Source organism: Durio zibethinus, chromosome 8 (genome assembly GCF_047325235.1).
Source record: "Durio zibethinus cultivar Kanyao isolate XHJ-2024 chromosome 8, ASM4732523v1, whole genome shotgun sequence".
NCBI lineage: Eukaryota > Viridiplantae > Streptophyta > Magnoliopsida > Malvales > Malvaceae > Durio > Durio zibethinus.
Genome location: NC_143169.1, coordinates 20,788,864 through 20,801,193, shown reverse-complemented (window position 1 = coordinate 20,801,193; position 12,330 = coordinate 20,788,864). Strand labels below are relative to the sequence as shown.

The 12,330-nt window shown below is 23.9% G+C and overlaps 1 pseudogene across 3 annotated transcripts; it reads left to right on the top strand.

Annotated features, from left to right (window-relative positions):
• Positions 1-7,610: 7,610 nt before the first annotated feature.
• Positions 7,611-11,853, top strand: LOC111278914 (nuclear pore complex protein NUP50A pseudogene; annotated as a pseudogene). 3 transcript variants are annotated; one of them, XR_016344020.1, is made up of 3 exons: positions 7,611-7,867; positions 9,877-9,903; positions 10,118-11,853. The product of XR_016344020.1 is annotated as a nuclear pore complex protein NUP50A pseudogene, transcript variant X3 (transcript). The 3 variants fall into 3 exon arrangements; XR_016344019.1 differs by lacking the exon at positions 9,877-9,903 and adding an exon at positions 8,091-8,191; XR_016344018.1 differs by lacking the exon at positions 9,877-9,903.
• Positions 11,854-12,330: the final 477 nt, after the last annotated feature.

Below are 12,330 nucleotides of genomic sequence, written 5' to 3'. Positions count from 1 at the left end.
GGGTCCAAATATCGTTTGGAAAGCCCATTTGTACTTATTCAATTTAACAAAACAATTTAAAAGTCTCATATATTAAATACCTTACATACAATATAAATAAGGACTTAAAACTCAAATTTAATATCCAATCCAAAATAATATGAATAGGTGTCAGACATTTATCCGAGATTTTTTTAATTTATAATAGTATAGATTAGTATGCCCCATTAGCCAATTGTAGAAAATTTAAACTTGCACCACTTGAACAAATCATAATGGGGCACTTCCTCAACAATTCCGTGTATCTCTTCCATGCATCATTAAAAAATTCAGCCTCGAATTACTGGAATGTAGTGATGTCATTTTCGTCTTAATTATTTTGGTCAAAGTGCAAAATCTAGGATGATATAGGATTGAAATAGATTTTTTTTCATGCTTCTTTTTTCCTTAATATTGTTAAATTAAAAACTAAATAAAAAATGACATGTCGGCATGAAATCCTTCAAGGGGCGTTTCGTCAGGGAAAAGTAAGATTTTTTGCCTGAATTGTACTTTTCATACTTTTTCCTTTTTTTAATTTGGTTTACGAAATGTGATTTTTAAAATTTTCTAAGTTTTTCAACAATGTCAAAAAATGAGAAAATAGGTGAATTAAAAATTCTCTTCGCTTAATTATATTTTCAAATTTTATGGACAATGTTATTTATCCTAAAAATGTTGTAATTTTTTATGAAATATTATGAAAGTAAATTTTTTTTAAATAGAGATCATATTTTTGAAATTAAAAATATGATTTTTATTATGTTTTCAATAAAGACCGTATTTATGATTAAAAATATAATATTTGTTGAAAATATATTATGAAAAAAAATTATATTTTACTTTTTTATATTTGCTTGTTGATATATTATAAGAAAATTTATATTTCAAATGTTCATAGTTTCATTAAAAACTACATTTTTTAGATAAAAAAAACATAATTTTTGTTATCAAACACAAAATTGTTATGTGAAAAACACAGTACTGTTGAAAATCCCTTACAAATGCTATGATTAAAAATGAGATTTTTGTTGAAAGTATGAAAAAATTAATTTCAGAATTTAGCAAAAGATGAAATTTCTAAGATAAAATTTTTTTTTGTTGAAAACATAAAAAAAAACAGAATTCAATAAAAATGATATTTTTAAAATTAAAAACATGTTTTTTGTTAAAAGTATGAAAAAAAAAATATTCTTTTCAAAAATTTTTAATTTTAACATAGACAACATGTTATTTACATGTTACATCGTTATGAATATCACCACTTGTTATTTATGTGTTACTCATATGCCATGTGTTATAGATGTCACTTATTATTCATATGTCGTTAAAGTAATATAATAAAAGATTTTATTAAATAATTTTATGTTTTTCTAAACTAAACATAAAAATTTTATATTCCTTAGATCAATAACATTTAAAAATCACATTTTTTTTCAATATATATTTTTTTGAAATTACTTTTTTTTTCTTAAAATCTAAGAATCCAAGAGAAAGAAAAAAGCTACGAATTATTTTCATACATAAGTATAGAAGTATAAATAGATTCCATGCGACAACTTGCAAGACAGCCTTTTATCCGATCTCACAGAATTGTCTATAGTAGAGTCACAATTTATTGACCTTATCATAAGGTCATGAGCTAAATTGAAAAAATTATAAAAATTTAAAAATAATAAAAAATTAGTAAAATAAGTTAACTAAAAAATATAAAAATAAATTTATTTACTTTATTTTTCTAACAAATAAAAATATATTATAAATTACATATTTTATACTTATTTTCATCTATAAACAATAACATTAAAATAAAAATTCAACTATAGTTATGTCATATATTATTTTGATAAATAATTTTTGTTATTTCATCACTATTAACAAATAACAATACTACAACAATAATTAATGCAAATTTTAGTATTCATCTTAATAATATTTTATTTTTTTAATTTTAAAATTTCAATTATTTTATGTTGTCTTTTTTAATTTTAAAATTATTTTTTAGTTATTTCTATTATGTATTTTATGATTTTATGTGTATAATTTTTCTTTCTAGTCTTAAAAATTTATTAACATAAATCATAAAAATGAAAGTTATCATTGTATTGTTTTATTTGTATGATTTTTTTTTCATAGATACTTTATTTGCAAGTTTGGTTATCTTTTTATAAAAAAAAAAGATTAGTATATTTAAAACGCTACTCAATCAAGATGTGACACCTTTTATTACTACACAAATATTTTTACTATGTAGTAAAAAAACTATTACACAAATATTAACGTTAATAAATTTTAAAACAAAAAATGGTATAATGATAGTTTTCAAATATGAGATAAATCTTACTATGCCTCTCACTATGTTAAAAAAAAAATTGTTGATTATTTATTACCTATTTTTCTTATATATTTATAACAATAATAATTAATTAAAATGTAATGTTACGCTATTAATTTAATTGTTTAAGTTATAAAAATATTTTCTTACAATTTTTCTTACTTTTCATTATATTTAGAATTATCATAGCTCATTTTTGTTATAACAATAATAATTAATTAAAATGTAATGTTACGCTATTAATTTAATTGTTTAATTTATAAAAATATTTTCTTACAATTTTTCTTACTTTTCATTATATTTAGAATTATCATAGCTCATTTTTGTTAAGTTAAGACATTTTTTACACATTTTACGACAAATAATTTGAATTTTACATTTTCTCTTGCATGTTTAAGTTATCAATTTTTTTTATTATTTATTAGATATTTTTCTTATATATTTACATGAACAATAATTAATTAAAAATTTACATTACCAACTTAATTATTTATGTATAATTTTTTTTACGGTTGTTCTTACATTTTAATAAGTTTAAAATTCTCATAACTCTTTATTGGTGTGTTATGACACTTCTGATTTATTTTATAACAAATTATATGAATTTTACAATTTTCTCACTTGTTTATGTTACGTTTTTTTTTTTAATTTTAGCTATTTTCTTATTTATTTACAAAACAATAATTAATTAAAATTTTACATCGATTACTTAATTATTTACGTTAAAATAATATCTTCCTATTGTTATTTTTATCTTCCATTACATTTAGAATTGTTATAGTTTTTTTTCTTAATGTGTGTTACAACACATTTTATTCATTTTACACCAAATGATATAGATTTTACGATTTTTCTCACTTGTTTATGTTACATATATTTTTTTTAACTTTTAGTTATTTTGTTCTTATATTTACAAAAACAATGATTAATTAAAATTTTACTTTGTCTACTTAATTATTTATATTACAATAAATTTTTTTTACAATTATTCTTACTTTTCATTACATTTAAAATTATTATAGCTTTTTTTATAATGTTTTACTACATTTCTTATCTATTTTATGGCAAATGATATAAATTTTATGTTTTTCTCACTTGTATACATTGCTTATTTATTTTTTAATTTTAACTATTTTTTATATATATTTATAAAAACAATAATTAATTAAAAGTTTACATTATCTATTTAATTATTTATGTTACAATAATATTTTCTTATGCTTATTTTTACCTTATATTGTGTTTAGAATTGTCATAACTCTTTCTAACGAATTTTACATCAAATAATATAAATTTTATGTTTTCTTTGCTTGTTTTATGTTACCTATTTGTTTTTTAATTTGTAATTATTTTTTCTTATATATTTATACAAATAATAATAAATTATGCTATAATAATATATTTTTTATGGTTATTCTTATTTTTTTATTACATTTATAATTGTTATAACTTTTTTTTAGTATGTTACGACACTTCTTATCTATTTTATTCCAAATTATACTACTTTAACATTACTTCTCACTTGTTTACATTATCAATTTTATTTTTTAATTTTAACTATTTTCTTATATATTTATAAGAATAATAATTAATTAAAACTTTACATTGTCAACATAATTATTTATTTTATGATATTATCTTCTTATGATTGTTTTTGCTTTTCATTATATCTAGAATTGTTATAACTTTTTTTTTTTTAATATCTTCTTATGATTGTTTTTGCTTTTCATTATATTTAGAATTGTTTATAATTTTTTTAAATGTGTTATGATGTTTTTTATTTATTTAACGTCAAATAATACGAATTTTATATTTGTTCTCACTTGTTTACGTTACTAATTTATTTTTTAAGTTCTAACTATTTTCTTTAGATATTTACAAAATAACAATTAATTAAAAATTTACATTACTAATATAATTATTTACATTACATAATATATTGTTATGGCTTTTTTTACTTTTATAATTAACTTTTTTTACGTTTATAATTGTCATAACTCTCTTTTATTGAATTATGACAATTTATAATCAGTTTACATTAAATGATACTAATTTTATATTTTTCTCACTTGTTTACACTACCAATATGTTTTTCAACTTTTAGCTATTTTTTATATATTTAAAAAATAAATAATTAAAATTTTACGTTGGTAACTTAATTATTTACATTATAATAATTTCCTTTTATGATTGTTTCTACATCTAATCATGTTTAAAATTGTCATAATTTTTTTTAGTGTGTTACAACACCTTTTACCCATTTTATACCAAATTATAGTAATTTTGCATTTTTCTCACTTTTTTTTTTACTTTATTAATTTATTTTTCAATATTTAACTATTTTTTATATATTTAAAAATAATAATTAATTAAAATTTTATGTTACCAATATAATTATTTGTATTACAATAATATCTTATTCAGGGTTGGCAAATATACTCAAACCTGTCAAGTTCCAATTCAATCAGATCCTATATGGTCAATTTTTTTGAAAATCAAATTTTAGATGGGTTAGTTTTTTTTGAAAAAAAGTTAGGATCAGAGGTATATATATATATATATATATATATATTATTTATTTAATTATATATATTATATTAATAAAATTATTATGTAATACTTTAATTTAAGATATTAACTTAATAAAAAAACTATATTTTATGTATAATTAAAATATAATTTATATTTAAAAAAATTTATGAATATTATATTCAATTAAAATTATTAAATTAATTTCGAGTTGGGTCAAGTCATTATGGTTTTATACATTTGCAGGTCAAGTTTGGTATGAAAGATATTATTTTAATTTCGGGTTGGGTCAATATTAGGTATTTATTTTATAAAATCGAGTCAAAGTCGAGGGGAGCAAAAACCTGCCTAGACTTAATTCATTGCCATCACAAATCTTATTACGATTGTTTTTATTTTTTATTACATTTAAAATTATCATAACTTTTTTTTAGCATGCTATGAAACTTCTTACTCATTTTACGTTAAATAATACTAATTTTACGTTTCTTCTCACTTGTTTACATTTTTAATTTATTTTTTAATTTCTAGCTATTTTCTTTTATATATACAAAAACAATAATTAGTTAAAAATTTATATTACCATCATAATTATTTATATTATAATAATATATTTTACTGTTGTTTTTACTTTGCATTACGTTTAAATTTGTTATAGGTCTTCTTAGTGTGTTATAACACTTTTTACCTATTTTACTCCAAATAATATTAGTTGTACATTTATCACTTGTTTACATTATCAAATTATTTTTTAATTTTTAACTAATTTTCTTATATATTTACAGAAACAATAATTAATTAAAATTTATGGTATCAACATAATTATTTACATTACAATAATATATTCTTACAATTATTTTTACTTTTCATTACGTTTAAATTTGTCATAATTCTTTTTTAATATGTTGTGATACTTCTTTCTTATTTTATGCTAAATTATATTAATTTTATGTTTGTATTTACTTGTTTACATTATCAATTTATTTTTTAATTTTAGCTATTTTTCCTTAGATATTTACAAAATAATAATTAATTAAAAATTTACTTTTTTAATATAATTATTTCTATTACAATTATAATTGTTATTACTTTCCATTCTATTTAAAATTATCATAACTCTTTTTAGTGTATTATGACAATTAATATACAATTTATGCTAAATGATACTAATTTTACGTTTTTTTTTCTAATTTGTTTACATTACTAATAGATTTTTTTTTAATTTTTAGCTATTTTTCTTATAGTTTGAAAATTAGTTAATTAAAATTTAAGTTGACAACTTAATTATTTATGTTACAAGAATTTTTTATGGTTGTTTTTACATTTAATTACGTTTAAAATTGTAATAGTTTTTTCTTATTGTGTTATGATATTTTTTTTATCTATTTTACATCAAATAATATTCATTTTATGTTTTTTCTTGTTTTTTAAGCTTACCTAATTATTTTTCAATTTTAAGCTACTTTACTTACATATTTAAAAAATAATAATTAGTTAAAATTTTATATTACTCACATAATTATTTACGTTATAATAATATCTTATTACGGTTATTCTTACCTTCTATTATATTTAGAATTATTATAACTCTTTCTTAATATGTTGTAATATTTTTTGTCTATTTTATATAAAATGATACTAATTTTACATTTCTTCTTATTTGTTTATGTTATCAATTTATTTTTTAATTTATAGCTATTTATATATATATAATAATAATTAATTAAAATTTATATTGTCATATCATTATTTATGTTATAACGATGTATTTTGACATTTGTTCTTATTTTCTAATTTTTGTCTTAATGTATTATAACACTTTTACATGTTTTACGTTAAATAATACAAAATGAATATTACATTTCCTCTCACCTATTTATGTTACCTATATTTTTTATTTATTAGATATTTTTCTTATATATTTATAAAAATAATAATTAATTAAAAATTTACATTGCCAACTTAGTTAGTTACATTTCAATAATATTTTTTTATAATTATTTTTATATTTTATTATGTTTAAAATTATTATAACTTTTTCTTAGATGTGATGATATTTGTAACATATTTTACGATAAATAATACAAAATTTACTATTCCTTTTACTTGCTTATGTTCATAATTTTTTGATTAATTTTTTATTCTAAAATATTATTTTTTTATCTTTAAAAGCATTTTAACTATTTTTCTTATATATTTTAAAGAAAAATAATTAATTTAAATTTTATGTTAAATAAAATTTCTAGTGCTTTTCTTACATTCAATTATATTTAAAATTTTTATAACTAATTTTTTCACATGTTACGATAATTTTATTATATTTTACATAAATTAATATAAATTTTATTATTTATCTCATCAATTATGTTAATAATTTTTTATTTTATTTTAAAATATAAATCCTTTTAAGTTAATTTTTTCTTTGAAAGAATTTTATATTAATATTTTTAATTTCTTTGGAAATTTTTTTATTATATAATACTTTTTAGTTATTTTAGGAGATACCAATTACATTAAACTTTTTTTTAAAGGAATACTTTTAATTTTAATTGTTTTATTTTTAAGTAATTTCATAAATATGTAATAAAGTAAAAAAAATTATTGCATAAAGTAAAAATTATTTAAATTTTGTATAAAATTTTATAAATTTTATTTTATAACTTCATTGCTTGATAAATAAATTTCACCTTTGTCAACTTTAAAATTTAATTATATAAATTTAATGATTATTATTTGCTGTCCGGGTAGAAACCTTGAACTCACCGTAGAACTCCCCCGTCTCACCACACCCGCGACAGAAATCAGAAATGAAAAAAAGCTAAAGGATATGAAACCCTCGGACCCTTCCATATTCAAACCCCTTAACCTCAATCTCTGATAAAAATATAATATTATAATAAAAACCCTTTTGGTTCTTTGGATCTCTCTCGTCTGTGTTCTCTCTTTGTTACTAGGGTTTTGCTTCGGCTTTTGCTCTGCTCTTATGTAAGTCCCAATCCATTCGCTCTTCTTTACTATCTAAATCTTAATCTCAATCTTTTTGTTCTTATTTACTCTTGTATTCAGAATTCTTCCTTACTTTTTCTTTTTATAAATATATCTCGCTAAATTTTCTGCTTTTCTGGTTTTAAAAATGAGGCATGCATAGTTTTTTTTTTTTCCTTATTCAATGAATTTGCTAATTTCCATGATATTCTTGAATACCCAGTTCGTAACAAACATCAGATTCCTGTTTGGTTGATTTGGAAGCGCAAGAAAATGGCGAGAATATAGAAAGAAGTTAATTCTTTTAGTTCTGTTTTGTCCCTGGTATAGTTCTAAGATGTTATTTTTATATAAGCTATTGATGTTTAAAAAGAAAAGCAATTCTTATTTCTAAGTTTACAACTGTTCTATGTTAAACCCTTAGTTCTGGGCTTTACAAAAAAAAAAAGGGCTTTTCGTCTTTTTTTTCCTCAAAAATTTTTTTCTTAGGTTTTAGGGTTATTGAATCTGCAATAATTTTTTGCTTTGTTAATTTCGTTTTTTTAGTCTTCAAATGTTCTGATACTTGCGCTTGTTGGCCAGCTTTTCTTCCAAATTTTAGGTTTTCTTTTTTTGTCGCTACCTTATCGTTTGTCCCTTTGATTATTATATCATATGGAATTTGATTCTATTGTCTTTTCCATTTTGGTTTATATTGTTGGGTGCTTTTCCGATTAGTGGGTGTTTTTAAAGATATAAAATAGTTTGAGGAAAATGTAATCCATAATGATAAGCTGAATAAGAGCAAGAAAAATGCATAGAAAATGTCATCTGTAGCGGATATTGGGTAGTTGGTTACTTGTATACTTGGTTTTAATTACTCTGACTATGTTCTTTTAAAACTAAGAGAGCTAGGAGTTATTGATCAAGGATTTCTTGATGAAACAGAACAAACTATAATTTCTTTTTTCCATATGATTTTAGTTTTTTTACGTATGTATGTGTGTGAAGAAAGGGTATTTGTTCAAGATTTATACAAGTTGAGTTGTCTAATTACTGTTTCATTCTTAATTTCATATGCTGACAGTTTCATTAGTCTGGTAATGGGGAAGAATGTAATTTGGTATCATGGAATTCACGTTATACCTAACTAGGACTTGAGCTTAGAATCTCTCTCTCTCTTTTTGGGGGGGGGGGGTTAATTTCCACCTTTCATCCTCTTAATTTAGAAGCTTTTTCTTATTTTTTTTCTGGTTCAATGTTTTCTCCAATCAAATGTTAATGACAGTCGTGTGGTGGCAAAGTTAGTGAGGAACTTCTATATGTGGAAGTCAGCATGTATAGTCGTTTGTTGTCACAGATGTGAAATTGATTGCATGTGATATATAAGACAACAAAGTTCTTCTATTAGGATTGTACAAAGAATTTACTAGCTATACCTGAATCTATGCTTGAATGTTTTCCCCTGTGGGAAGGACATAATGGATTTTATTGCATTAATTCTATGATGCCATATCAGTAACCATAGAACATCTTTGATGAGTTAACATAGTTGAAACTTAAATCATAATTATCCATGGGTTTACACATTATGCAGTTAGTTTATTATAATCATTATATTGTTGATGTTCTGTTCGTGATGATGCTTCTGTGTTTATTGTGGTCTACAAGGGGACTTTGGATATATGTCTTGTTTTCTTTTTGTGGATTGATGCAGAATCATTTAGTTTTACTCTTTTTCTGTTAAGTTTATGTAGCTATTCCTATGTATATTTCATGTAGCTCACTTATTTGCTCATTGTAATTTAAAGAAAAAATTGTTAGTTAGCTGAACACACTCTTTCCATTTGATTGGTGATTGTTCCATTAATAGTAATAACATATATTGTGGTCTTCAGATATCACCAGATGCCAGAAAAATTTAAGTTGCTGAACTTATGTTTGTCTTAATTTGCTATTTTTTCCATTGAGCCATGCACTATGCTCTATTCATATGTTTTAATGAGATTTTTATGGAAATTTGTGCATAGGTTGCGACGTTGGGTGTCTGTTTGTTGGTAAATATCTTTTGCTTTCACATATACTTTGGTGATGAGCATCTGCCTGTTAGGCATCTATTTTATTAGTGATGTGTTATGTTCTTGCAACTAGTCATATACATAGCTCACTGTTCAGTTATTATGGTTTGATGAAAAATTATAAGTTGGCAAGATTCATGTTAATTTGTTTTCTGATCGGTTCATTGGATATATCATTTCCAATGATCTGCAGATATCCTAGTTTGCACAAAAAAAGTCCTCAAGTGTCAGTTTCTTGGTTTGTTGCTGCAATGGGGGATGCAGAAAATTCGCTTCCACCTTCAAAGAAGAGGGCTGCTGGAAGAGAAATTTCTCGGGATAACCCTTGTCTCGGTGATGAGGAAGATTCTTCTGAACAAGAGACTGGAACTTTTAAGAGGGCTAGTGATGAAGTGTTGGCAAACAGAAGAATAGTCAAAGTTCGCAGAAATCAAAACACTGCAACTGCCTCATCCAATCCTTTTTCTGGGATTTGCTTGGTCCCCCCTGTGGAACCGACTGTTACTCCTGCTGCACCTAGTGCGGCCCCTGAATCCAGCACAACCACCACTGAAGTTACAGCTGAAGCACCAATTGCTAGTGATAAAGAAGTTACAGAAGATGGGAAAAATGATGTTAACAAATGTGAAAAGAATGAAGATGGAAATAATCAGCCAGTGGAGAAAAAAGCAGATGAAAAGGATTGTGAGTGTTCGAAGAGTGAAAGTGAGAATATTAAAAAGTCCGAAAGTAAAAAGTATGAGCCAGTTTCTGATGCTATTACTGATAAGGAAAGTGCTGAGGATAAGGGCAGTGATGTTGTAAATGAAGAAACTCAAAAGGAGGCCAATGATGAAAAACCGTCAGGAGTTAAGACCGAGGATGAAGATAAGAAAGATGACAAGACTGCAAATGCGGATAACAATGATAAGAGTAGTGAAAATTCATATTCAACTGCTGAAGTTGCATCATTGAGTTCGTTCCAACAGCTTTCAAGTAGCCAGAATGCCTTCACAGGACTTGCTGGCACTGGATTTTCTGCTTCTTCATTCTCCTTTGGATCTACTCCAAAGGATGGTTCTACTAGTTCTGTTCCACTTTTTGGACAGAAAAATGACCAGCCTTCTTTTGGTTTTGGTCTTTCAACAAATGGAAACTCTTCCCTCTTCAACACATCAGGGACTTCTATTGTCTCTAAGAGCGAGGGAAGTGGTTTTCCAGCCATGCAAGAGGTTCCAGTTGAGACAGGAGAAGAGAATGAGAAAGTGGTATTCTCAGCTGATTCCGTGCTGTTTGAATTCATAGATGCGGGGTGGAAAGAGCGTGGGAAGGGAGAACTTAAGGTGAATGTCTCTACAACTGGGACACAAAGAGCCAGGGTACTCATGAGAGCTAGAGGAAATTACAGATTGATTCTAAATGCAAGTCTTTACCCGGATATGAAGTTGACAAATATGGAAAAGAGAGGTATATCTTTTGCCTGCATGAATAGTACTGGTGAAAAGAAAGAGGGGCTGTCTACATTTGCATTGAAGTTCAAGGATGCTTCCATAGTTGAAGAGTTTCGTGCAGCTGTAATGGCACACAAAGGTAGCACAGCTTCTGTTCTGAAGACACCTGAAAATTCTCCTAGAGCCTCGGAAGGTTGAAAGGTGTCTTCCTTGATCTGGTCTGTCCTGAACTTGCCAGTTGCAGTAGTCCTTTTTCTTTGTGGAAGAAAGGATCTTGCTTGGATATTGCTTATTCCTAAGCCCTTATATGTAGCAGACAGTCAACGGAGACAAAACAAATCCTTTTTGGTTGTAATGTGTAACCTGCGGGAGAATGTTCGTACTTTTTTTTTTTTTGGTCAATCCTGGAATGCAATGTTTAACTGTTATATTACAGCTGTGCCCCTGATCTGGGATGCATATGAGGAATTGCAGTGTCGCCTATTTCATATTTTCGTTAGTCCTGAACTTTTCTCTTTATTTTAATTAATTCCCCCATAGATTCTAAGCTCCAGAGATAGAGTTGTATTGTATAGTTGTATCAAAAAGAAAAAAAATAAAATAAAATTGGGTAATGAATACCATCTGTGCCCTTGATAGGGTATGAAATAAATTCGATTAAAGTGTTCAAATAGCCCAAATTAAGAATAAAAATTGAACAAAAGTAAATGGTTAGACAAGAGGAATATCATAAAGTTGAGCATTGGTTTTAAAATTCAAGAAAAACTATTAGACTTAGATATATTATTAAATAAAATGATATAGTTTATTTATTTTAAAATTTTAAAAAATATTTAAATATTATAAAATATATTTAATATATAATAATAAAATTTTGTATATATATATATATATATATATATATATATGTAAGGATCAAATTTAAATTTGATTTTTTTGCAATATCGATCCAAGTAAGATTCTATTTGATGAAACA